This window comes from Balaenoptera ricei, chromosome 9 (assembly GCF_028023285.1).
Source record: "Balaenoptera ricei isolate mBalRic1 chromosome 9, mBalRic1.hap2, whole genome shotgun sequence".
NCBI classification, from domain to species: Eukaryota; Metazoa; Chordata; class Mammalia; order Artiodactyla; family Balaenopteridae; genus Balaenoptera; species Balaenoptera ricei.
In genome coordinates this window covers 22,127,584-22,153,952 of record NC_082647.1, presented here as the reverse complement: position 1 = coordinate 22,153,952, position 26,369 = coordinate 22,127,584, and the positions used below count along the sequence as shown (strand labels likewise).

The following is a 26,369-nucleotide window of genomic DNA, read 5'->3' as shown; positions in this document are numbered from 1 at the left end:
GATTTAATGGGATTTGTAACATAAAACCTCAAAAGCATATTATTGACTTAACCAAGACAACGCTGGAATACAAAATGTGATTGCTGTGCTTTTTCTCGTAACTGTCATGTCCGCCTCCAAGAATCTAATAAAATAACGTTGTCTCTGGTGCCAGAGAAACCCAAGAAGGCACGCCCTCGGGAGACTGAGTCTTAAGTCGGTGAATTCTGAGGCATGTAAGTAAGCGATCAGAACATTATTAGTGAGCTTTCGGCCTTGCAAGATGGTTGTTTGCTGTAGGGATCTTGGCTTGTTACTAAACAGAGAGCGGTTTTGTGATACTTTGAAATAGCTCCTTCTCTCTGAAAAGCAAGAGGTGTTCCTCTTCATAAGGAAAAATCCAGAGCCTGTGATCTATACCTTATAGTAGAGATTCTTTTTCATATACATGCAGAGGCTATACAAGCACAAAAATGCACCATGAGAAATTAATATGTAAGTAAATACAAGAGGCTTTCTAGAACTCAGAAATCTGAAATTGGGGAACAGGGTGAGCAGAAGTGGGATGGGAAGAACCAGTGGCAGTTCCGCGGTTTTGAACTTCTGACTGTGATTCCGAAAGATTTTTAACACAGCACTGGTTTTCCAAGAAGGGTTTTGTAGCACTGACCCCAAAGGCAGCATAATGTCGTTGTTGCAGTGTATGTTAATGAAGGCCATTGTTAATGATATGCTCTCTTTTAAGACTACACAGAAGCTGAATATGCAAGCAGATAGTGCAGAGCAATGCTGCAGTTCCACTTACAGTCCTCGGACGCAGTGAAGCCTGTGCTTCAGAAGCTCAGGGTGGAATGCTTGTTTTGGAGAGCATTCAACGGAGAGCATTTGGTTTCCTCCATTTAACCAGGTCACCCAGGCATGGAATGCACAGCTCTGCCAGACAGAGAGCGTTGTGGATGCCTGAGAAACAACGGCTTGTCCAGGCTACTGATGCGAAGAGAGGCCACGGTTTCCTTTTTCTCTGCTTTGAATGGCAGCCTTGACGTCACAACAGCTAGGAACCACTGGAAGAACAAATAAAAAGGCTCAAGCCAAGAGCGCCCTGCTCTGTTGCAGGGCCATTTTCATCCCGTTCTGGTATCTTCTGTGGCTGCAGAGAGTCAGCAAGAGCAGAGGTGAATAGCTGGAGCTTAAAAACAGAGGCGGCCTCTGGGCTGATAAAACAGACCTTTGACCATGTTAATCATCACCTTCAAGAAACCTGGATAAACCACAGCTCTTGCGTTAAGCTTGTTTCTGACCAAGTGGACTCCCCAGGGAATGCCTGGAGTGATGTTGCTCACGGTTCAGACCTCTGCATTTTCCCCAAAGAGCTGAACTTCCTGTATTTCAAAGCGGACCTCTTCTAAGGGGGACTGCCACAAACGTCCTGACAGAGGCAAGGAGCTCAGGAGAGCGGGCAGACAGTTTTTGCAAGAGACTTATTTTCTACGATAAAAACATCCTTTAGGGATTTTATAATTTAAGTTCAAGCAATTAAACATGCACGTTCAGCACCCAACTGCAGGTGTTTGAACAAATGGGTGAAAAATGTTCAGATGGCTGGCAGGCTTAATTCACCATTATCTAAAATGAGTTGTCTGTCTAAGTCATCACAGCAGTTTGAAAAGCATACTCTTTCATGTTTCAACCTTACATCAAAATTATAAATTATATTTAGCTACGTGAGTGTCGGATCACTTATTTCCATTATAAATGCAATGCTAACTGTAGACATACCGGGCAATCTGCAGGCAGGATCTGAAAGCATCATGCCACTGCTTTCATGGAACAGAGAACAGCTTTCTGTTGCCACATGTTTGCCCAAGTTCAGCCCTCTGCCTTTGAAGCAATAACAACTTTCACCAAACCCCAACTAGCCTAAAACCCACAGTGCTCGGGGTCCTTTGGGACAGCCAAAGCTCGAAAACCAGGAGCTGATGGGACGTCTTTGAGGTGTGTGTGCTGTAGCAGCACAACACACAGAGGGCAATGGAAACACCTGCTCTTATGACGTCTGTGCTCGTATTTAGAAGAGAAGTTCAGCAGAAGGAACAACACCTCTGAGCTACTTGGCCCCTTTTATAAGCTCTTTATTTTCTTGATTTTTAAAAAAATATTTATTTATTTGGCTGCACCGGGTCTTAGTTGCAGCATGCGTGCTCTTAGTTGCAGCATGTGAGATCTAGTTCCCTGACCAGGGATCGAACCCGGGCCCTCTGCACTGGGAGCATGGAATCTTAACCAGTGGACCACCAGGGAAGTCACTCTTTTCTCAATTTGATGAGCACTCCCAAAGCATCACTCCCCTGTGGTCATCGGGTCCATCTTGTTTCAAGATAATCATCTGCCATGAAGATATACTCACTTTCAAAGATAAAAGAGGGTATAATTCTGATACAAAATTCTCATTTAAGACCCCCTACAACAGAACACACCCCTTCTTGACTTCAGGTTGTCTTGAACATCTCTCGTCTTCTGTAGGTATCTGAGGCCTATTTTGCAATCTGGTCTTTGGACTCAAATGATCTTTACCTGGGTACAGAACAAATTCCATGCCTTGTTTCTGCTGTTTAAAAAAAAATCCAAGTATTTTCATTGATTAAACAATGGAGAAGATACAGCAAAAATTATTTGTTAACTGCATTTTCTTTCAAATGACGGTTATGCTCAAGAGGTGAAACTTATTCTAGCCTTACCCTTGTTTTTATTTTATAAGCTTTTTATAGTTTAGGAACTGTAATTAAATTTCCTCAGAACTGATTTATTAAACTTAAGTTTTCAAGAAGAGAATGATGGGATTTCTTAAACTATTAAGTTTCCAAAAGGAAGACAAATTATTTTTATTCTAATATAAAAGATGAGAGACTGAAAGGGAAAATTTTTTCCATCTGTATTTTGATTAGAATTTTTTAATGTTCAAATTCTTGGTTATAAACGACAGTAAACAACCAGTCATTCATTAAGAAGCAACTATTGAAAAGGCGATATTTAAAGGAGAAAAAATAAAACATGATGTGATTAAAACCCCACGCACGTCTTCACTTCAAGGCAAACGCTGTGCCCATCTGGGTATTTAGAAGGTGCCAAATATTATTGGGATCTAGATTTAATTCATGTCATAAAGAAAGTACTGTTTAATTTGTTTACAAAAGACCTAGAACCTCATGGAAATGATGATGATGATATGGACATGAAGTGAACTCAACATTAAAATGAGGTACTGATTTTTAAATTATTTAAATATACAATCAGTCACAAACATGAACAAACTTTCAATGATCTAGTGTTCTACTCCTAATGAGAAAAGCTAATTTTAAAGATAACTTTCAGCTTTAATAGGTTTCTGCTCTAATTTTCTCCTCTGTTCGGAAATCTTTAAAGGATAGTGGGTTTAAAAATCCTGGCTGCTTTTAGTCAGAAGGGCCAAATAAGGGACTTCCCTGGTGGCGCAGTGGTTGAGAATCTGCCTGCTAATGCAGGGGACACGGGTTCGAGCCCTGGTCTGGGAAGATTCCACATGCCGCGGAGCAACTAGGCCCGTGAGCCACAACTACTGAGCCTGCGCGTCTGGAGCCTGTGCTCCGCAACAAGAGAGGCCACAATAGTGAGAGGCCCGCGCACCGCGATGAAGAGTGGCCCCCGCTTGCTGCAACTAGAGAAAGCCCTCGCACAGAAACGAAGACCCAACACAGCCAAAAATAAATAAATAAATAAATAAATAAATTTTAAAAAAAAGAAGGGCCAAAGAAGAAGAGACAAGGTCTGTCCCGAGGGGACTCAAAGATGGATCGTGAGAATTTAAACCCTGGACATGTTACCTGAACTGAAGGCACTGTCTTTGCTCGCTTTAGTGGTGAGACTTGGGAAGGACCCGAGCTCCAGAGCCCTCTCTTCAGGTGACAGGAAGTACGAAGTGCACTGATCCCAGCAGCTCCCAGCACATGCGCAAAGGTATCCACGTTCAGCTCCCAGCACATGCGCAAAGGTATCCACGTTCAGCTCCCCGCACATGCGCAGAGGTATCCACGTTCAGAAGTTAAGCCTGAGCTGCCCGACCTGCCGGCCAGGGTGGCCCCCCTCAGCAGGGTGGTGGCTTTCCTTCCACGCTCTGTTGCCCACTGAGTCTTACATGAACAGCAGACCCGATCCCTGATTTCAGTCTAAGGACACTGATGGGAATTTTCCATGAAATCTTCTTTAGGAACAGACAGCTATCGTAAACACCACAGAAATGAGCTCTCCCTTTCCAAATTCCAGTGAAAGTGGCAGAGAATATGTACAGCCTTGCTCTAAACTTATTTGTAACAAATAAAATAAAATAAAATAAAATAAAATAAAAGCTTCTCCTCCAGGTTATTACAACTCAACCAACAGTCATCATCCAACCCTATAATGTACACGAGACATCGGTTTTCACAAATTGTCTTTTGTACTTGTTAGGAAAAACTAACTTTCTATCTATCTATCTGTTCTTTGCCTATATGGAAACAAACTCATAATACTAATCTCCAAGAGTGATTCCGTGGTAGGTAGCATTATAAAACCAGTTGCCCCCCCCCCTTTTTTTTTTTGGCCATGCCTCGTGGCATGTGGGATCTTCTTAGTTCCCCAACTGGCGATGGAACCTGTGCCCCCTGCAGTGGAAGCAAGGAGTCTTAACCACTGGACCGCCAGGGAAGTCTCTAAAACCAGTCTTTATGCTTATAAATCTACCCTCCAATAGGTAACAACAGAACAGCTCTGTCACTCTCCTTAATTTCTAATATGTACACGGAGAGGCAAACACAAGGTTTTATTGGGACTCTTACTGTACATGCTTCTTTTCTTCATAGCACATCATAACCTGCAGTTGCCTTTGTGCATCTGTACACTGCCTGTTTCTTCCACTAGTTTGTAAATTCCATGAAGGCAGGATTAGTGTCTGTGTTATCCTTATATAAACACGGTGGGATGGATGGAAGGAGGGTGGGGAAGGGGCGGGGAGGGAAGAAGAAAGAAGTAGTAAGAGGAAGAAGGGAGGGAGGGAAGGAAAGGAAGAAAATCGTTGCAACAGCAGCTACACTGGTTTTAGCAAAGACAAGGAGTACTTTTACAGTTTCATCAGATTTTTCATTTATAGAATTTAAAATTCTTTATAACTATTATCTCATCAAATCTCATAATAACCCCAAGTGATCTTTTAGCATGAAATTAAAATTATTACGTATGACACGGAGGCACAAAAATAAGGAATAATTAGCTCCTAGATCTTTCATGTTTTATCTGTACAACAGCCACTACAGCAGGTCGTTCTGCTCACTGACTTTCCAGGTTATCTGTGTGTAAATACAGAGCTATGTTTCTTAAGTGAACAGTTTAAGAACTGCGACCAAGGTCCAGTATTTCTTCCCTTTTTATTCATTCAACATCTCTTGGAAACACAAAGCCCGATTTTAACTCTGGATATATCTGTGTGAAGGCAGAACTAGTTCTCAAGCAACTCTTCTCATTTTTACCACCTACATAGAAATGTAGCTTCTGGTAAAGGATGCCTCTCAATGAGGAAATCATTTACCAATAACAAGCAGGGTCACTGGGGGCAGAGGACAACATCAGACCTGACAGCCAGCAAGGCAGGTGGTGTCACTAAGAGGATGCTCGTGATCCCTCCCATCACCCGGCTCCAGGGCGAGCGTCCAAGGAGCCCTCTCCTCACGCAGCAGATCCTATGAGGGTGTGATGGGCACTGTCATCAACACAGGACTGAGGAGGGCTCGCCCGAGTTCACACAGCCCGTGACTGACAGAGTCAGGATGCAGCCCCAGGTCTTAAAGGCTGTGTCTGCTGCCTCATCTGGCCACCAGGCTGTTCACTGCTCAGGCTCTGAACCGGCAGGGCCGCAGGAAGTGGCAACAAAATCATCTGCACCGCAGAGAAAGTGTGAACACAGACAAGCCCAAACCGATCATCGTAGTTTTGAAGCATTTTGTCTAGGAACAGTTTCCGACAGGAAAGTTAACCTGCTGAGCCAAGCGCAGACCTAATCGGGTCCGTTTTTGCCACAAATGCCTAAAGCCCTTCTGTCAGGGCAGAGACGAACCTCGACTCCCACCATCTGTGGCTGCCGTGGGAATTACGAGAATTAAAAGAAATAACGCACGCCCTTGTGCACCTTAACGTTGTGGGTCTCCTGCGAAAACTACATTCAACCCCAGCTCCCATCTGAACACAACCAGACCAACCTTGGCAAGTCAGCTTTCATCTTGCTCAATCCTTTCAGTTTTTCTCTATCAATTTATCACAAAGTATTATTGGTTGACGGTCTACAATACATCTAGCATTCTTCTGATGACAAAATAAAAAAATCACTCCCTGTACACTCTGCACTCAAGTACTTTATGATTCAGAATTTTTTTCTCCCTTCTGGATGCCTATGATTTCTCCTTGACTGACTAGGGTTTAGAAAATATGGCCCGTTCACAACCATAGGAAGTTAACTGCACGGCACCCATCACAGAGCAAGAAAGGCAGAAAGGTGTCAGTTCTGACCGCTGGGCTAATTCACCTGGGTCCTGACCTGTGTATCACCAATGTCCCAGGAATATAACCTTCCCCCCATCACACCCCCGATGGCAATCAGCTGTGACATGCTGATTCTGTGGGTAGGATGTCATGCGTTCCAGCTTCATTTGCAAGAGTATTTCCAGGTCCAACTGCCGCCTTGTGGCCACAGCAGAGGTCCTGACCCCTTCAGCCAGCTCCACTGGGAGATGGAATCCAGGCCAGCGATCTATGATCTAATCCCAGTGCCAAGGTGAGTTTGTCAAAGCCCCTGAGAGCAAATTATGTTTTCCCTGCCTGGGGCTTGGTTTCTATGCTTTAAAAAGCATTCTCAGTATTTATTGCAGTAAAATTAAGCACTTGCAAATTCCTGCCAGATCCCCTGGAGAAATACGGTTTATTAACACAAAATAAATGCGGTGCCTGAAAGGCAGGAGACCCGGATTGTAGTCCCTGGCCCACTACTGATTCACTGGGTGGCTTCAGGCAGGGAACTTAAATCAACTGCATCGTTTTAAACGGGCACAGAGTGGACACTTGGCAAGTGGGCAGTGCCCTGTGAGGTCTGAGGCTGGTCCAGTGGCGCAACTAAGTCAGTGCAGACGAGGCCCTTTGCCAGGGCCCAGGGCCTTGAGTGCTGTTTTGTAGCTGGCTCAAGGTGGCCACGCTGAAATGTGACCATAAAATTTTTGAAAGCTTGAAGCTGAAGGAACTGGTTGAAACCTGTCCTTGAAAAGAGGGGCAGTCCCACATATTAGGTAAGAGCACAGGTTTTAGGAGCCAACTCTGTGGATTCGAATCCTGAGTCTACCACTTTCGAGCTTTAGTTTTCTCGTCTGTAAGATATGAATAAATACCATCTACCTGTCACAGGCTGTTGTGAGGATTAGATGCGTTAATTCTTGTAAAGTAAACACTAGGTGAACATTAGCTATTAGCTAAAAGTTAACAAGGTATTAAAATCAAATGTAATAATTTATTAAGTATATATTTTTTTCAGTTTCCAAAGCAAATTTATATAGAGTTTCAGTTGGAATGAATGAAACTCCATGAGAGAGGTAATAGTAAAATACCTAACCTTCTACACCCCTTTAGAGTTTGCAAGACACTTTCCCCTGTTTTCTTTGAGGCTCATATTCTCCTCATTTATTCTTTTACAAGTCACACTTCAGCAAAGTGACCAGGCAGATTGGAAAGACCAGAAGCAAAAAGAAAGATAAAACTTAAAAACTTTTTTTAAAATAAAAATCTCAATCGATAGGTTAAATAGCATTCCAGAAACGGCTGGGGAAATAATGCTTTAGAGGCCATCTGCATGCTGGTATCTCCATCTGAGGCCTCTCCCCTGAATTACAAACTTGAATATCCACTTGCCAACTCAACATCTCCACTGGAATTGCAACAGGCATCTCAAAGTCAACACGACTAAAACAGAACCCCTTCTTTTTCTCCCCTCTCCCCATAAACAAGATAATGGGTAAACCGTGATACAGTCACACCTCTGGAACACTGCAGCAATGTATACGAAGGAACTACAGCTATACTCCCAACAACATGGGTGACTTTTATAAACATAATATGGGGGAAAAACATAAGCTACAAAAAACTACACATGGTGTGACATCATTTTTTACGTATCTCAAAATACCTTTAGCAACGCACATTTGTGTGATAAAATTTATGTTTGTTTAAGATAAATCGAGGGAATTAAAAACACAAATTTCAGAATTGTAAGGAAGCTGGAGAATAGTGGGAAGGAAGTTCACAGAGGGATCCAGAAGCATCTGTAACGTTCTAGTTCTTAAAGTAGGTGGTGGGTCACTGGAGTACATTTTTAAAAACTGTGCTTTAGAGCTTACTTGTATGTTATGCATAATCTTTTGTATATATCAAATAATCAACAAATTAAAAAGACAGAAATACAACCCATAAAAATGAACTGTGTTGAAAGTTATACTTTAAAACAAACTAAGCGGTGAAGGAGAGTAAATCTTGGTAAAAATATGAAGAAATTAATGTATACTAATAAAGTTGGGTTATGGAATATAATTATTTTTACAAGGATGAATAAAACACATATGTAATACATGGATCAAATGCCAAGGGAAAAAATGACTAGGTTTAGAGGTCAGAACAAATTTATTTATCGGGGATCTTTTTTCTATTTCGCTAGGCTTTCTTTCTTAAAAAGAAAATGGATTGATTGATATTACTTGTTTAGTGTTCCCTGTTTAGCAGGTGGACGATCCAAGGCCGCTAAGGATGAGAACATCTCCCTGTCCTGCCCGGGCTTGGGTCTCTCGAGGCTTGTCCAGGAGAAGCTCAGCACCTCACCTGGTGAAGGCCCGTGATTTTGGAGTTACCCTTCTCTCCCCCATCAGCACTGATAGTGGCAGTTTATTGTAGACAGACTTAAAATATATGCTTTCTTTTTTCTAGAGCATCTAAGTTGCAATTCTTAAAATGAACACAGCATCAGAGTCTATTTCAGAAGGAAGTGACCAAGCTCAAAGCAGCACTAGGCATGATGTGCCTTGTTTATTTATCTGTTCGAACAGGCAATGAAACAAAAAGAGGCCTGTGCATTTCTTGTGCTTTTCAAATAGGAACTGGATCTATCTGAATGGCCAGGGAGGAGAAGACAGTTTGATTTAGATTTGGCATGGGTTTAGGGGAAGAAATGTCTTTGTAACTGGTCCTAAATATTATGGCAACTTGGACTGAGTTAGTCTCCAAGGGAGAAGTCGCCACATGTTATAACAGAAGCCAGTGGGCTTGGCAAGGAAGGGAATGAAAGAATTACAATTAAAGCAACACCATTCTTCCACCATGGCGAAGATGTGCTGGCCAGGACCATGGCCTGTCCTCCTTTTCCACGGCTGATCAAACTAAGCACTGCCCTTTCAAATCAGTCTTTATCATCATGTTCTGAAGAACACTAAATGCTGAGATTAATGTTAATTTCTAATGAATTCTTAAGGAGAACTTTTTCTTCCTCCTTACTAAAAAAAAGAATAAACGATTCAGAACAGAGATTCAAAAAGAGGAGTGCCAGCAAAAATTCTGTTAAGAAGGTTGACAGAGTACATCTTTCAAATGTACTTATTAATTTTGGAGCTCCAATTAAGTTAAGATTGTGATCTGTTTTGATGCATGCTTCCGCCCCCCCGCGCCCCCATTTAAATTTCTGAAAGTTAGATTCTTGCCTATCTGTCTTACTATTTTAACTGGTCATTCCCAAACATAAACTGCCCCACTTTGAAGCTTTCCAAAGCTAAGAGGAGGTGAAGTCTGGCACAAAGCAGGCTGTCAGTGAGTGTTTACTGAGTGAATCTGCATTTTTGCATGGCCTTGAGTAGGATGTAAATCCTAAGGCTTCTTACGTTAACAGTAATTTTTCGGTCAACATCATCATAACTTACAATTTCCAAGAGGAAAAATAAGCTTATATAAATGGTACTGAATACAGTATCTAGTTTTCATTTATGAGAAGCAAAGGAAAGGAATATTGAGAAAAAATGAGACAAAATATAAATATTAAATCATACAGTTTCATTTTACAAAGTGGTTTTCCACGTATACCACATATTTCACTAAAAAAGAAAGGATATATATATGTTTGTGAGATAGGTAGGTGACAAACTAAGGGGTGTGTGTGTGCATGTGTGCAAGACCAAGAAAGCATGAGAGAAAGACACAGACAGAAAGAGAGACAAAGAGGAACCTGGAATAATTAAAGAAACAGAGAGTTAAAGGAATGTTTTAAAAATACATAATTGATGATTCCTTAAAAGCGCCAGAATTACTTAGATGTTGCCCTAGACCAGTGTGGCATACCAGCTATGAAAAGTCGGTCCTGAATGCTAATGACAGGGATGTACACAGTATCATGCAGATTTCTTTTGGGAAGGAGAGTTACTGACAGAGCCATGTGGCACTGACTGAAGCCCAGGCTGATAGGCTCATCTTGAGGAGAAAACATCCTCCAATAGGTGCCTGAGGGCTAAATCCACATGCGTCTGTAATACCCTCTCTCCCCATCCCCATGGCTATTTGGGAGTGATCTCAGAGAATAGAGTGAGTGAGTCCGTCAGTCACTCAACATATATGTATAAGAACCTACTACGTGTCAGGCACTGCAGTTGGTAGATGCAGAAATATGATGAGGAACTCAGTGAAAAAAAAAGTTCCTGCCCTCATGGACACCAGGGAGCTGGCAGCAGAGGCACAGCAGAGTGACTGAGAACACGGCTGGGATCATTAGCTGAGGTTTAAATCCTGCCCTGGAAACACTGTTTAACTCCCTAATTATTGCTTTCTTTATATGTAAAATGGGAGGATAATGTTGAGAAGATTCCACGAGATCATATTTGTAAAGCACTTCAAACAGTCCCTGGCACACTAAAGGCCCCATAAATGACAGTTAGGAAGGTTATTTCCTCACAGAGCTGAAGGACCCACACAAAGAAGTTTGCCATCTTCTTCCCCAGAACACACCCCAAATTGTTGGACAAGGAACTAAGCCACATCGCCACTTGATCACATTTCTGTATGACTTTTGGCAAATCAGGTAGCCATCAGCGTCACTGAGCTAGACAGGAAAGTCTAGTCGCTAAAAATATACCCCAGCAAGAATATACCCCATACGGTTGCTGTAATGGGAATGTTTTCTGTTTCTCAAGGAGGTAGCAAGGGAGTATCATTGGAAGGCCTCTTGAAAAATCACTTAGAGCATTTCTCTTTTAAAGCAAGCCCTAGCAAAGCACCACTAACCATGATGAAGGTTCTAGATGATGGCTCCAAAGGGACAGATGAGAGGCCACATTGAGGACATCTCAGCTGAGAAGCAGTAGAGCAGAGGGTCAAGGGCACCGCCTCTGCAGCCAGGCTGCCTGGGCCCCACGCCTGGCTCTCTCACCACCTGCCGTGCAGCAATGCCCATGCTGCTCACTGGGGCTCGGTGTTTAAAATCGGTAACAGGGGGTTAATATCAGTCCCTAGCTCACTGGGTAGTTGTAAGAATTAAAATCACTAACATCTGTGAAGCAATTACGATAGACCTGAGCCCTAGAAAATAGTCCATGAATGTTAGCAATAATTATGCCTGGCAAACCCAGTAACTTCATTATGCTGCTAATAAGCATGTGAGAGCCAAACAGCAAGAGAGCAACTGAGCCACACCCGAGGAGTCGGGAGTTCTCTCCTTGGCGCTCACATCTTCTTTCTGCATCACACTGGGTGCACCACATCCCTTCTGTAATTCACTTTCCTCATCTACACGGCAAGCAATATACATCTCCACCAGGAATGCCTAGAGAGGCCTGATGCCGTTTTTTGCTAATATCAACAGCAGCTGAACAGTTTAAATTTCTGTATCTTCCTGTCTATATTAGTCAGAGTTTTCCAGAGAAAGAGAGCCAATAGGATGTGGTGTGGAGGGGGCGGGGGAGAAAGAGACAGAGATCAAGAGATGGAATTTTAAGGAACTGGCTTAGGCCAATTCCAGTGGGGTTTGACAAATCCGAAATCTGCAGGGCAGGCTGGTGACCCAGGGAAAAGCTGATGCTGTGGTCTCAAGCCGGCAGGCAGTCTGGAGGCAGAATTCCTTCATCCCTGGCGGACAACAATCTTTTCCTCTTAAGGCCGTCAGTGGATTGAATGAGGCCCACATATCTTATGGAGGATAATTTGCTTTACTCAACACCCCTGATTTAAATGTTCATCTCAGCTAAAAATACCTTCAACAGGTATTTTTATACACCTTCTTGACTGGTGTTTCACCAAACACCTGGGTACTGTGACCCAGCCAAGCTGACACATAAAATTAATCATCACACTATCCTTTCAGAAGAGATGGTGTTCAGATGGTTCTTTGCTGCAGGAAAAGCCTCTAAGAATGCACAGCAACTTCACTTTCTGAGACCAGATTAGAGGCAAGAAATTCAGATGAGGCAACCATTTCTTTAGAGATGAATTCTAAGGCTGAAGAAAAACCTTGAAAGCAGACATAGAAGATGGTACCTGAATAGTAAGTAGGAAGAGTCAGGAGAATGTACTCCAGTCCACAGAAAGGACAAGCCTTTAGAACAAGGGCTGCAAACTCAGTACCTATAAGGGCCAGACAGATAAGACAAATGAGTGAAACGAACAGGGTGGGGGACATGCAGAGTGCACACCCATGTAAAACTGCTCCCCAGCTTCTGGCCGAGGAAGGCTCCAAGTCCAACTTGCTTTCTGCAACAGCCCGGGGGCACACACAAGCATGATCCAGTGGGAGGACCATCGACTTTCGGTCAGGTCAAAGGAGCCCTGTCTCCCTATTCTACCACTCATTAGCAGCATGACCTAGAATAAGTTCCTTATAACTCTCCAGGCCTCTGTTTTGTTTGTAGAATGAGGTCACTGCCACTTACACTACAGAATTATTGTGAACACTCAGGGAAAAGCGGCCAAAATGTGACGGTTGATATACATGCTTCCTACTTTGCTTTTATTAACCACCATTTATATGGCACTTACTATGTGCAAGGCACTACTTTGCAACTCATGTAATCCTCACAACAACCCCACGAGGCAGGTACTCATTTTACAAATGAAGCAGGGAAAGGGTAAATCATTTGACCAAAGACACAGCAGAGAATACTAGAAGATTGTTAAAAGATAGAAAACAAGAGGACTGTTAGATGCTATAATAGATTCTATCCCTCCAGCTACCAGAAGATTCTTTGTCTTTTCTTTCAACCTAAAATTTGTTGCAAGTGTAGGTGATGCTTGCTGCCGGTACCCATGGACTCCCACTCACTCCTCCACATCTTGCATGCCCCACCCCCATCACTCCATGAACCTCTCCCCTAAAGGCACTCATGACTCTGGGCTCAGCAATCCGAAGGCCTCTCACAGTCCTCCCCTCCTTACCCCTGCATTAGTGGGGCCCCTCTCAACAGTTCCTCTCCCCAGCACCAACGTCCACTGGCCTTCTAAGACTCTGAAATTGCACGTTTTCCCCTTTGAAAGCTCCTCCGTGGTCTCCTCCCACCCCTTAACGCCTCTCAGAGGTGAGTCCTGGGTCCCATTCACTCTCTCCTCGTGCTCCAGCTCCCTTCTCTCTCTGACGCTGTGCACGCAGTCCGTGGAAATCACGTTTGCAACTCACACACCTCAGTGCCCAACCGCCATACCTACGCCACAGGTAGTGACTGACCTCCACGCTGACCCTCTCCACTCCAAGTCCTGCCAGCAACCTGTGTGACATTAACCTCCACATGAACACCCATCCAGCATGGGTCTGTCAGCTCCTTAACCTCCTCACATCCCACGGCCAGCTCCCCCCTCCTCTGGACCTGTCCACTCCAACGACCTTGCTCTCTTACTATCACTTGAACTGCTTCACTTCTGAACTAGTACATGCTGATGTCCCTCTCTCTGACCACGATCCCCTCTCCTTCAGCTCCCTTTACTATTTAGGATACCAGATGGTTACTTAGGATAACCAAACCTAATAATCCTAAACCCCGCACCTGATCCTTCCACCGTGTCCCCTAGGAAAGTACCAGTAACAACCCAGCGGCCCAGTTAGAAACTTACATGTTAACTTTTATCCTTCTCTCTCCCTCATCTCCCAATATCCAACAACCCCGCAAATTCCATATGTCTACCATTCTTAAACATCAACCAGAGTCTCTCTATCCGGATCACCCTCACCTCTCATCTAGAATCCTCTCTCCAATGAACTCGTGACCAGTTTTCCTGCTTCCGGTACTTGCTTCCCTAAAATCTGTTCTCCAGCAGACAGAACGGTCCTTCTAAAACATGAGTCTAATCACATCACCCCAGTGCTTAAAACCCATGAATACTTCCCATGTCCTTAAAGAGATGATCAGATCCCCTAATACAGCTTATGGGGCATTTCTTGATCTAGCTGCTGCCCACCTCTCCGGCCTTATCTCCTGTTTTCTCCGTTTCAGCGCCACATAATTTCCAGTTCTTCAGATGTATCATGCTTCTCTCTTGCCTCTGGGGTCTTGGTACATTCTAGTTCCCCTACCCGGAATATGCCTTTTTCTTCCTTTTTACCTTGGCACTCATCATGCGAGTGTCGTGTTAAGTACTATAACTTCCTTCAGAGACTTCCTGGTCCCCAGACTTGGTTAGGTCCCCCGGGTCGGTGTTCCTGTAGCAAATCTGCACTCCCCCCCTGCATCACAGTCACCCCACAGTATGGAGTCTCCCTCACGAGCCTGTTCTGTAGGGTAAGACTATGGCTCTCTCGTTCAGCACTGTATTCCCACTGCCACGCGGTGCTCGTCCATAAGGACACTCAACAAGTATGTGTTGAATAAAGGAGCACGCAGCTGATTCTTAAATCCCTGTCTCCGATCCTCTTAACTTTGTCCTTGAGATTCGGCTCCACAACTCCAGTTGCCTGATGGATGTCTGACCAGTATCTAAACTGAACATGTACAAAGTGGATAGGGATCATCTTCTCTCTCACATCTGCTCTTTTCAAAACCTAGTACAGTAGAAAGAGCACAGGCATGGAAATCAGGGATGCCTGGAATATGCTGCTCTATATCCTATTAGCTGGGCAGCTTTAGACAGATCTTTCTCCGAGCCTTAGTTTTCTCATCTCTGAAATAAGGGCAAAAATACCAACCTCATAAGATTAGTCTAAGATTGAATGAGATAATGTACGTGAAATGCCTGGCAAATGACATAGAAATAACAAATGGCACCTGAGTTCAAAAATCTGGAGTAGGGGCTTCCCTGGTGGTCCAGTGGTTAAGGGTCCACACTCCCAGTGCACGGGGCCTGGGTTTCCTCCCTGGTCAGGGAACTAGATCCCACATGCATGCCACAGCTAAAGAACCTGCATGCTACAACGAAGACCTGGTGCAGCCAAAATAAATAAATAATAAATATTAAAAAAAAAAATCTGGAACAATTCTGCTTCTATCCTCCTCCCCGCCAGGCAACCCCTCTCATCCAGGCCCATTCCAGTCGTGCCCCCTCACTTAGGCCCCCTGCACCTCCCTCCTGGACTATCACAGCAGCTCTGCTGGGCTTCCCTGGCTATGGTTTTCTCACTGTCCAGGCCACCCCACACACTGATTCCAGAAGATCCTATTGTCATTCACCTGACCAAAATTCTTCAACTGTTCCCATGACTTAGTATCCAGTCTAAATCGTTTCGTCGTAAGCCTTCACGGCCCTCCCGGGTCAGCCTCAACTGACCTTTGCTGCCTTCTCTTCCCGTTAGTCACTTATACACACACTGTTGCCCAGCAACAACAGATTAGTCACTGCCCACTCTGCGCACCAGTACTTCCCATCCCTTTCTATATGTCTCTGCTCATGTGTCCTCGGACTCAGACCCTCGCAGTCCTCAAGTCCAACACCACCTTTCTTTGTCCGGCCAAAGCCTCCTCGATCCATGATGCATTTCTTGATGGCCCAGCCTGAGAAAAATCTCTTCTACAAATGTGTAGTGTGTTTGATTTATCTCTTTTCTTTTATACATTTTATCTCTCTTCTCTATGTTTATCTATGCACGGAACCTTAGCTGCAAGCTCTCCGCGGGCAGCATGATGTCCAGGCCCACACTGTCATGCTCAGGAAAGGCACCCAGGAAACAGCAGCTGAATGTGCACACCCACAGGGTCCTGCTGAGGATGTACCAGCACCTGGGGGGGTTGCAATCATCAAGCTTCTGCTCAGCTCCTAGAACAGTGCCTGGCATAGAGCGACACTCCACAAATAACTGTTAAGTGAACTTATCCACAGGGAGATCACCTATTGGCTGTAGGACAGAAATTCTGTCCCTGCGGAATAAAACACGAAAGACCTGAGGAAGCCTTTTCTCTCCCACCATATACTTAGGATGCAGGCCAGCTTCAAGTTCACTGTCTCCCGAAAGCTAGACAGCTACTCTCAGGAATCAATATGGCATGTAATGCTTTGGTATATTTAATGTGTCAAAAGTACTCAATTTTAACATGTAAGTAAGAATCATTCCTCAAACATAATCTCCTTTGGAGAACACGGAGTTATTCTAACAATGTCCAAAATCTTTTTCAGACCTCACCTTTTATATAGCCACAACTTCTTTTGTTTTAAAAAAAAAGAAAAAAAGATGTCTATTACAGAATGAACACCTTTTTTCATAAGGCTTTCAACTAGCTGAGAATTAAAGAATTTCAGAAATAAAATTCCCATCTCCTTATTCTTAAAGTAGAAGGTGTTTTTCAGGGCTTTCATTTCCAAAATTCTATTATGTAAGCCACTTTATAAATCATGTACACAACAATCCTCATTTTTCCATCAAGTTTTAACTCCCCCCCTCCAACCCCGCCGGGCTCTGGCAACACCATGCACCGCGTGTATCCCTGTTATAGTACTTGTCAATCTGTGATGTTACCTCTTTATATGTCATTTATCCCACTCAACTGTCCTCCTGGAGGCAGGCCCCTGACATGCCCGTTTCTGAATCTGCAGTGCTGACTGCTGGAATGTAGTCGGTGGCTCAGTAAATGTTTACATGAATCAATGACTCAAATCAGTTAGTGGATCATAAACCTTTTCATCAGACCTAGCTACTGGCTCCTTCCTACCCTCCAAGGCCAGAGAATTCCCACCACTGTGGATAATAAAAAAGGATGGGAGGCTTTTAAGGCAATGGCGAAAAAAAGTTTTGAATGTGTCTTTGGCAAAGATGGCATTGCTGTAGGAGAAGTTTAAATTCTTCCCAGCTAACACAGTACTTTAAGGAGGCAACATCCATTTGCATGTCTATGTGTCTTTTGCTCTGTGAGTTAAAATATTAATTGCATTACTTTAGAGCCACACCTTATACATGTGCTTCATTTAATTCGTTTATTTAGTTGCCCTGAAATATATACTGATGGGTAAAAACAAATTAGTGTAGATCACAACTTTAAAAAGATAGTTAGGGAAGCATCTAGTTCAATGTCCAAATTACATGAAAAAGCCAAAAAGACCCGCCCGCTCAGCACCGTGTATCCTTCAGTGATTAGGAAACGCGCTACTTTTCAGGTATCACCCAATCATACAAACTGCTGTCAGTGTCTCCAGAATCTACAGTCTGCTCTTTCCAACATTCAACAACATAAGCACATCTTAGTTTCCAAGAAACCTCATTACAGGTCGATGACAAATTTGAAAAAATACTCTAAATAAAATTACAGACAATGACTGTGACATTTGGGCTTTCCAAATATATTGCTATGGGTTTAAGAAACACATTTCCACATCACAGAGAGTTCTAAAAGTCAGCATATTCTGAGAAGTCCATTATCTACTGCTTGGGGAGGCTTAACAGAGAGTGTTAAGGACCAAATCTTTTTAGATAACTGGTGGCACTTTGCTAGTTTTTGTATATGAAAACTGAAAACAAAAATAACCAAAGATTTTAGAATTTTTCAGTTATAATAAATTTTCTATCAAAGACAGAAAGTATTATTTCATATTCTCTTAAATATTTTTAAAAGCAGCACATATTTCTTCCATTTAAAGGTGTGGAAACCGAGGCAAGAAAGCTCAATCATTTTGTTAGAATACTCTATGCTTCAAAAGCAGTTAAAGCCATGACCCCAAACTACAACTAAACTCTCCAATAACCTATTCTCATGAGAAAAGGTTTGAAAGGCTTATTGCTTAACTGAAGGATAATCAGTGTTAAGTTATTTCAATGACTGGACCAAAAAAGCTGCAGTAGACCAGTAGACCACTGAGTATCTTGGAGATCTGTTAACCTCTTTGTCCACAACTTCCCTTGAGATTATATATATATAGGTATATATATATATATAATAATAATTAACAGGTGTCCTTGGTTTTGGTAAGAAATAATATTCCTGTACATCCTCACTGGAGAGCTACATGCTGCCATCTTCTACATTATGCCTGGTGGAGTGTAAACCATTTTTCATGAAAAAACAAAATCAATAAAAGTAGAACCCCCCACTTTTTCTGCCAGTAGTGCCCTCAGCGACAAAAGGGGCAATGACACCAACAAAGGGATTACAATACTCTCAGACATAATTCAAGCAGAATTCTAAATAGATAAATTCATGTTATAAACTTTTTTTTTTTTTTTTTTGCAAGTGCCTTGCATGCTTATGTTACTATTCATTCTGAGATAGACAGATCATCAATGACCTTCTGGGTCACTGACTAGAGAGAAAGCCGACTATAAAAAAGAGTGGGAGAAAAATAAGAGGGGGGGTTGCTTCCTTCCACCCCAGACCCCCTACTGCCTTGAATGAAAGAAGACAGATGGCAGCCACCTTCCCCTTTAATTAGGAGGGGCAGCTCAGAAGGGGACAGCCCTGCTCACTTGGCACCATCTTTAACAAACTGTTTCGATGGTAATGCTCTGCTCATTCACCCTTGTTTCAAACTGTTCTCAATCTTTGATTTATAAACCAAATCTCTGTAAATTTAATTGTGAAAAACTATAGCTCTGAGCACAACACTATACAGAAAGAAGGTACTTAAAGATGTTTGCTGAATTAATAATTCACAGACATTCATATAGGGAGCCTGGAGTGTTTCAAATGAAATACAGACACCTCAAGTCCTACCATCACCACTTTGAGATAAAATGGGAACTCCCACGGCACAGAAGCCGGAACTTAAATTCACACTGTATTCCACAATAGATTTAAAAGTAAGACCCCTGACTTCTGCTTTCCAACGCCACACTACAGACATGCTGCCCCCTTCTACCTTCAAAGTGTCACTCTTTAAGTTCAGAGAAGTCAAGAAAATTCTCCGGTAAAAGCAGTCCATTTTATGAGGAAGGATAATTTTAATTACAAATCACAAACCACTCTGCATTTCTATTCGTTTTGCATTTTCAAAACCACAGAACTTTGTATTAAAAATTTATCAAGCCATGTAACATCTCTGAAGACAGGATCAGCATAAAAAACAAACAAACAAAAATGTAAGACAGGGGCCAAGTGTCAGAATTAGGCTGATGTCACAGAATCTTCTGTGTAGGAGATGAAGCCTCTTAATTATTATTTTTTAAAGTTATTAAACATATTTTCTATAAATCTGCAAGGCACGAAACTTTCTAACATGAAGGAAAAATTCGGTTAGGACTTTATACATTTTATCCCATTTTTATATTAAATTTTTTTCCCAACATCGTTAAATAATTTGTATTCTTCAGGTCCTTTCCATTTCCTGACAGGCTTTAAAATTACAGCCTTTTATCCAAGAGCCATTCATTCCCACCTAGTGTCTGCAGTTCCCACGTGCAGACACCCCCGTCCTCATACCTGTCTTGTACATGCACCCTTCCTGCTTCCCAATGGAAATAAGGGCAGTGAACTGGGGCTGTTTTGCTAGATGTGCTCCTGGCTGCACCTCGTAAAAAGCCTTGTCTGTATCACCGTCATTAAATTAATGGCAAAGTTCTTGAACCATTTAAAAAGAGAAAAAAAGAGAACTTTTTGTTTTCTCATTGATGATAAATTTCAGTCTCTTTCTACCTCTTAACAAGCCAGCCAGCACGCTAGATACAGGAAGAGAGACAGAAAAGATAAAAGAAGCAATCAGCTATTTAACAAACTTCATCTCCTACTTCCCAATGAAAAGGAAAAAAAAAAAACCTTGGCATTTACCAGATACTGAGTGTTTAATAATGTTAGCAAGAAAAACATGTAGGAGAGACTGACTAAAAACAAACAAAACTTACTTTGTTTTCCAGCACAGTAAGCAGGTCCGGACGAGATGAGGGTAATTCCCTTCCTCAAGGCCCCAGCTTTCACTTTATAAGCTGTGTTGACACTTAACATCCAGGTTTGCTGTGGAACTCCAAAATGCCTGCGCTTCTCAGGATGCCCCAAGTTCACAGTTCAACTCAGAAGCTTCAGCGAGGACCAAGAATCTCCAGGACAGACCAAGGCGACCTCTGGGCGCCACGTGGCACCACTGCTGCTATTACCACACGCATGCCTGGGACACCCACTTGTTAGCTCAGGAACCAGGCCACCAGCAGATAACGGCTCAGACGAGCATTCAGAGACTTGAGCCTCTGGCAGTCTCAGGTTCAAGGCTGGAAAATGTATTAAGACAAGAACCACGCGGTCAGCAGCATTCTGCGCCATTAACTTTCTCCTACGTAGACGCCTAAGTAAGAGCGAAAGGTACAAAATTAGAAGGAGTGTTTTACTGGTGATGGTGATTGGCATTTGCCGTGTGCTGGGTCATATCTTGCTCTCTAAAACTGCATTTAAGAATCCTAGATCAGAAGTATTTTCATTTCCTCTGTGGAAACTACAGAGAATCAATTAAAAAAACAAAACAAAACAAAACAGGAAAAAAGTATAATTCTGCTTAAAAATGTAACCCTTACTAAATCTCACCTGGTTAATTTTTTTTTAAATCCAAAAAGTAGGAAGAAAAACCCAACATATAAATTTGATGTTTGTTTTGAAAAATTACTTCATCCATGTACTGTCCAGCTCATAAAAACAAACCTTCTTCCAGCAAAACGGGACACCACGACCTTGTTTACTGCAGTGTTTTGAAACTGCTGTCTCGTAACTCCTGACATCACTGGACGTGTATTAGCACCTTTACTGCTGTTGGCTGCACATGCTGCTACCCTGACTGTCTTGAACCACCTCTGGTTGAACAAATACTCCACACAACAGTAGGGATACTGGCATTAGCATTAAGCCCACAGAACTCACATGATACCTTTTGTAAGTGTCACATCTCTCTGATCACTTTTACAAGAAAACAAAAGCATCCAACATCTGATACTTTTTCAAGTCCCAGCATCCAGACCCAGTACAGACCATTCTTTCTTCTGACCCTCTCCCTGCCCAAGAGGGGCTTCTTTCCTCACCGATCACCATACTGGCAAGAATTTCTGCCACAGAGCTTTGCTAACAGAAGATCCTGACCTACTTTCTCCCAATAAAAAAATTCCCACAAACTTTCCTAGAGGATAATTTATTTTGGCGTATTTTAGAGTTTCAAAGAGCACTGTTGTTGCATTTTCAATTTTGATAAAGTCAGATTTATCCATTTCTTTTTCTTTTGTGGAACACAATTTTGGTATTGTATCTGACTGTTGCATTTTTAAAGAAATAATTTTCTCCTGTAAGTCTGACATTTCCCTTCTGTGTTCTTCAATTCTTACTCTGGACCTAGCAGAATTAAAAAAAAAAGAGGATAGTTGCAACACAATTTAATTGTGTAAGTCACAATAAAATTTGAGCGAACATCTCCCATACCCCATCTCTTTAAATAAAACTAAATTCTGGTCCTACAACGGTCGTGCAATTTTACAGAGAAGTATTTAAAAACCCAAGTTTAAACTATCTGAAATCAATTGATAACACTCTCGTTCCTTTCCTGAAACAACTTGCAAAACATCAAGTCCTCAAACTATAGTCACCAAGAAATAAAGAACACCAAATACATACTTGAGCAATTATGGCCCTTGTTTGTCGGAGAAGAATAAAAAGAAAAACGTCCAGGGTTAATAAAATTAATTAACTCTAGCTAAAGAACTACTAAAAAGACCCTCCAAATATCATGCCGTTACTATGACAACTTCAAAACTGCTTTGAGAAAACGTGAGGGATTTTTAGATTCATGATAAACCAAGTGTCATCCGGCCTGCTAGAAATTACTTTCATTTATATCAGGCCGCAGAAAGGCTAAATGACCATTTACAACTCCGAAATATCAAATCGTTACCTTTCGAGAGATGCTGCACTCTCCATTCAGATCATGAAAAGAATAAGTAAATGAACAGCTCTCTCAGTAATCGGAACCATTTTGATTTCAGTCCTGCAACTACACCACTCCTACGTTCTATCTACTTGGTACTTTATTTTCATAATGAAAGCAAACTCTGATGCAATCTGAAAGGGAAGGGACAAAAACAAAAACAAAAACAAAAACAAAAAAACACCCTAACAGTCTCTAGTTTCCAAATACAAATAGGCAAACACACACTCCGATTTTTTAGGCATCAATAATGAAACAGAAAAAGAAAACAGCATTTTTCCCTTAAAATTCCTGCTCTTAGGTATTTAGACTGATTTACATTTTACATAATCTTGATGGCTCAATCAGGAAGTGAAATTTTTAAGTGCGTGTGTTATGGACGGGAGGAATCACGTGACCCATAGAGCAAAGAAAATTATGCAGCAGACTAGCGTGCTAAGAAAAATAAACTTAACAGGAGTTTAAAAATACTGTCTTTGGGATTCACTGAGCCATGAATATATTATGGCTTTTAAGAAATAAAAATTCATTTGGAAGCCTTGAAAATAAACCCTCAGGATGTTTTAAAAAATATTACGAGATCAAAGCAATGCACTATGAGAAACAAAAGTTTAATTAATAAAGAAACTGTTTCTGTGAAGATCATAACCATTCAAGGTTTATTTTAAAGATGATTTTTCATGTTATTTGAAGATCAGGCAAGACATAATTGTAATGAAATGAAACACAGTTGCAGCTATGTATAAATATTTGTGCTTTATTTAATATATAGTGCTGTGTGCTCCTGGAGCACAAAGAAAAAACTGTTTAGGTTTATCCAGACTTCACACAAGTTTTATAGATTTCAAGTGGTTACTGTATTTTATTACAGCAAATACATTCTCAAGAGGAAAACGTCAACACCACAGAAATTTTCATCTGAGGTATTTTACTCTGGAAGCCAAAAAGTGGGAGATAAACATTAAAACACCTTAAAAAGTGTAATGGATTGACTGATAGATGACTTCATCATATAAAAACTACCTGACCATAGTCTCTCTGCTGGTTGTCTAAAACAGAGTATGTTAACATAAACATATTTGAAATTCAAAAGGTTTGGCCTGTGACTGTTTTGTTTCTCAACGCAATTTCTGTTATTAATTTGTTAATAAATAATAATTTATTAATACCAATAAAAACAATTAACATGGTTGAGAGCAGGTATTTGTACCTCATAACTATTACTTTTATCACCTAATGCTTCACATTTTTCAAAATGCTTTTCATATCTTTATTTCAGCTTTTTAAAAAAATTTATACCCCAGGCAAGTGGCAGGGCAAGGTCAGTGACAAACATCAGTTCTGAGTGTTTCCTGATTACTAGCTCATCTTTTTTAATTCTTAAACACAAGAGGTAGCTGGAGAAGAAATTATTAGGGAAGACAGAAGACTCTCAGAAGGGAAGCTTGAAATAGACTAGGAACGGTCAGGAATGGTAAGAAGCAGAAACGCCCCAAGGTGGAGTATTACGTGATACTGTGATATTCTTCCTAAACTTGGTACCATACTGGCTGACTGGATTAATAAGGAAAGATGAACTAGTTACCAAGAAATGTTCCCCAACAAAGTCATAGCACAACCTAGCTCTGCCACTTGCCGAGACCATAACTTATTGAGACTAAATCTCAGATTTATTCTATAAATCAGGAAATTAGAGAAGTTAAGAGACTTTCCTATGTTACACAGATAGTTGACTGACAGCTGAAACTGGACCCAAGCTCTCTGACTTTCCCAGGCTAGGACTCTTTTTTCACCACATGCCGCCTTACAGCTATAACCTGAGGTTCAAGTAAGCCTCCAATGAGCTGAGCCCTGGTAGCTTATCTTAGTCGAGGAAAACTGAAATGGGGTCAAGACTTTGAGAGGCTCACTCTGGGCTACTTAGTCCCCAGCTCATGGGCCCCCATCCCTTATTATCGCTGCTGTCACTGTCCCCCACCAACCCACGTGGAGCATCACACTTCCCGAGCTGGCAAGAGACACGGCAAGTTCTGAGCTGAGAAGTAAAGCTTCTGATCCTGTCCACAGGTATATCGCAGCCTCCTCATTTTTCTCAGTGGGAAAAAAGCAAGGCACTAAGATAAGAAAAAAGCACTTGCTTTGGTTCTCATCTCAATTTTACTGGGATTTTGGACAAACATGAGAACAAGATAATATTCTTGAAAAAATAAAATTAGCTCCCACTTTATAACCTTCATCAGAATTAATTTTGTGGAGATTAAGAGTTAAATGTAAAAGGGGAGAAAAAGAAACAATTAGAAGAATATATTTCTGAATTTGAGATAGGAAAAGAAGTCTTAGCTTTACAAAAGCAATGGAGAAAAAAGCAACAAAAGGCAAGGTAATCAACTCAATCTGACAACATTAAAATATTAAAATCTGTAGCTTCAAAACCAGCAGACAAAACTGCAAGGTAAACAAAAAATAAAATACTTGCAAGAGGATAATATATTTTACATTATTATAAATGTAAAAGGTAAAAGATATTAACAAACAATTCACCCCAAAATATAAAATGTCAATTAACACGAAAAAGTATTGAATTTCACTAGCAAACACCAAGGTTTTTTTCATCAATCAGATTCACAAAAATGCACAACAAAAAGAGCAAAGCAGGTGAAGTGAGGCGAGACAATCATTTCAGGAAATCAGCAATATCTTTTTATAAACCCTCAAACTGTTTTGACTGATAACATGTCTATAAATATCTCCTGAAGAAACAATCACAGATACACAGGAAGATAACTATACAAGGACATACATACAATAACATAAAACGGGAAACAACCTAAACATCAAAAATTGGAGGAAAGCATGTGACTAAATAAATTAGCAAATTCATATGTTTAAATCATGGTTTTTGGAGAACACTTAACAACACTGGAAATCACAAAATATAATATTAGGTAAAAATGCTGGATATAAAATTGTATATAAATATGATATCAATGGAGAGAGGGACAGACAAACGGTGGGGGGCGCGGGGGTGAAGAGAAGCTAATCTCAGAGAGAGACTGGAAAAGAATACATTTAAAAAGCTTAAGAAGGGGTGGGCAGAGGACTTAGATTTTCATTACTTCTTTGCAATACTGAGATATCTGACATTTCGTATGAGAAACATTATTTTTATAATTAGAAAAATGTTATTTAACCTAATGAACACCCTGTAAATATCTCTCAGTCATATAAAATAATTAAACTATTTACAAAGACCTAACAAGAGAATGCTTACACTTTAAGTGCAAAAAAGAAGTGCAAGACAATATGATCTTAAATAGATAAAAATTCACATTAAAAAGACCAGAAGAATATGCATCAAGATGTTAACAGTGTCTGCTTTTTGATAGTGCTATTGTGTGTAACATTTTTTCTATACAAGTTTTCTATGATTGTCATATATTGTTTTCAGGAGGAAAAACAGATATCAATATCACAACTATAGGACTGATACATCAAGAAGATGCTACTATGAACAGTTAAATTTCAAAATATAGAAGGTCAATAGCCACAAAAATCTGCCCTGTCACTAAGGTGTCTTTTTTAAAAAATTTAGGAACCACTGGTATGTCTTCAGAAAATAGCAGGAATTGGTGGGTGTCCAGGAGGTGGGAACGAATAATACTTCTTAGTTGCCAAACTGTTTTCTCCACATAGCAGCAGCTCTGCGAGGGCCACACTGAAGCATGAGAATCTTGACAGTAGGATGTTCGTTATTAGCAAAATGGCAAAGAAGATTGATGGGCGAGGGGTGATAAGTGGCCAAAAGAGGAAGGCAAGAGTTTGTGACAACAACAGAAGCATCAAGAAAGAAGGTTCAAGAAATCATTAGATCCAAAATAATTAAAAGAAGGGTCTCAAAGAATTATTTGTATACCTATGTTCATAGCAGCATTATTCGCAATAGCCAGAAGGTGGAAGCAACCCAAATATCCAATGAATGGATAAACAAAAATGTGGTCTATATGTACAACAGAATGTTACTCAGCCTTAAAAAG

The 26,369-nt window shown here is 41.2% G+C and overlaps 1 long non-coding RNA gene across 7 annotated transcripts in view; it reads right to left on the bottom strand.

The window, feature by feature from the left end:
• LOC132371801 (uncharacterized) overlaps positions 1-26,369 on the bottom strand; it is a 192,042-nt gene that overhangs the window by 33,285 nt on the left and 132,388 nt on the right. For 5 of the 7 annotated variants that reach the window (XR_009504981.1, XR_009504983.1, XR_009504980.1 and 2 more), the window contains 2 exons: positions 20,285-20,718; positions 33-1,043 (listed from right to left, as the gene is read on the bottom strand). This is a non-coding gene — a long non-coding RNA (uncharacterized LOC132371801). Of the gene's footprint in view, positions 1-32; positions 1,044-20,284; positions 20,719-26,369 lie in introns of those variants that run through there. The other 2 variants (XR_009504984.1, XR_009504985.1) reach the window with 2 other exon arrangements.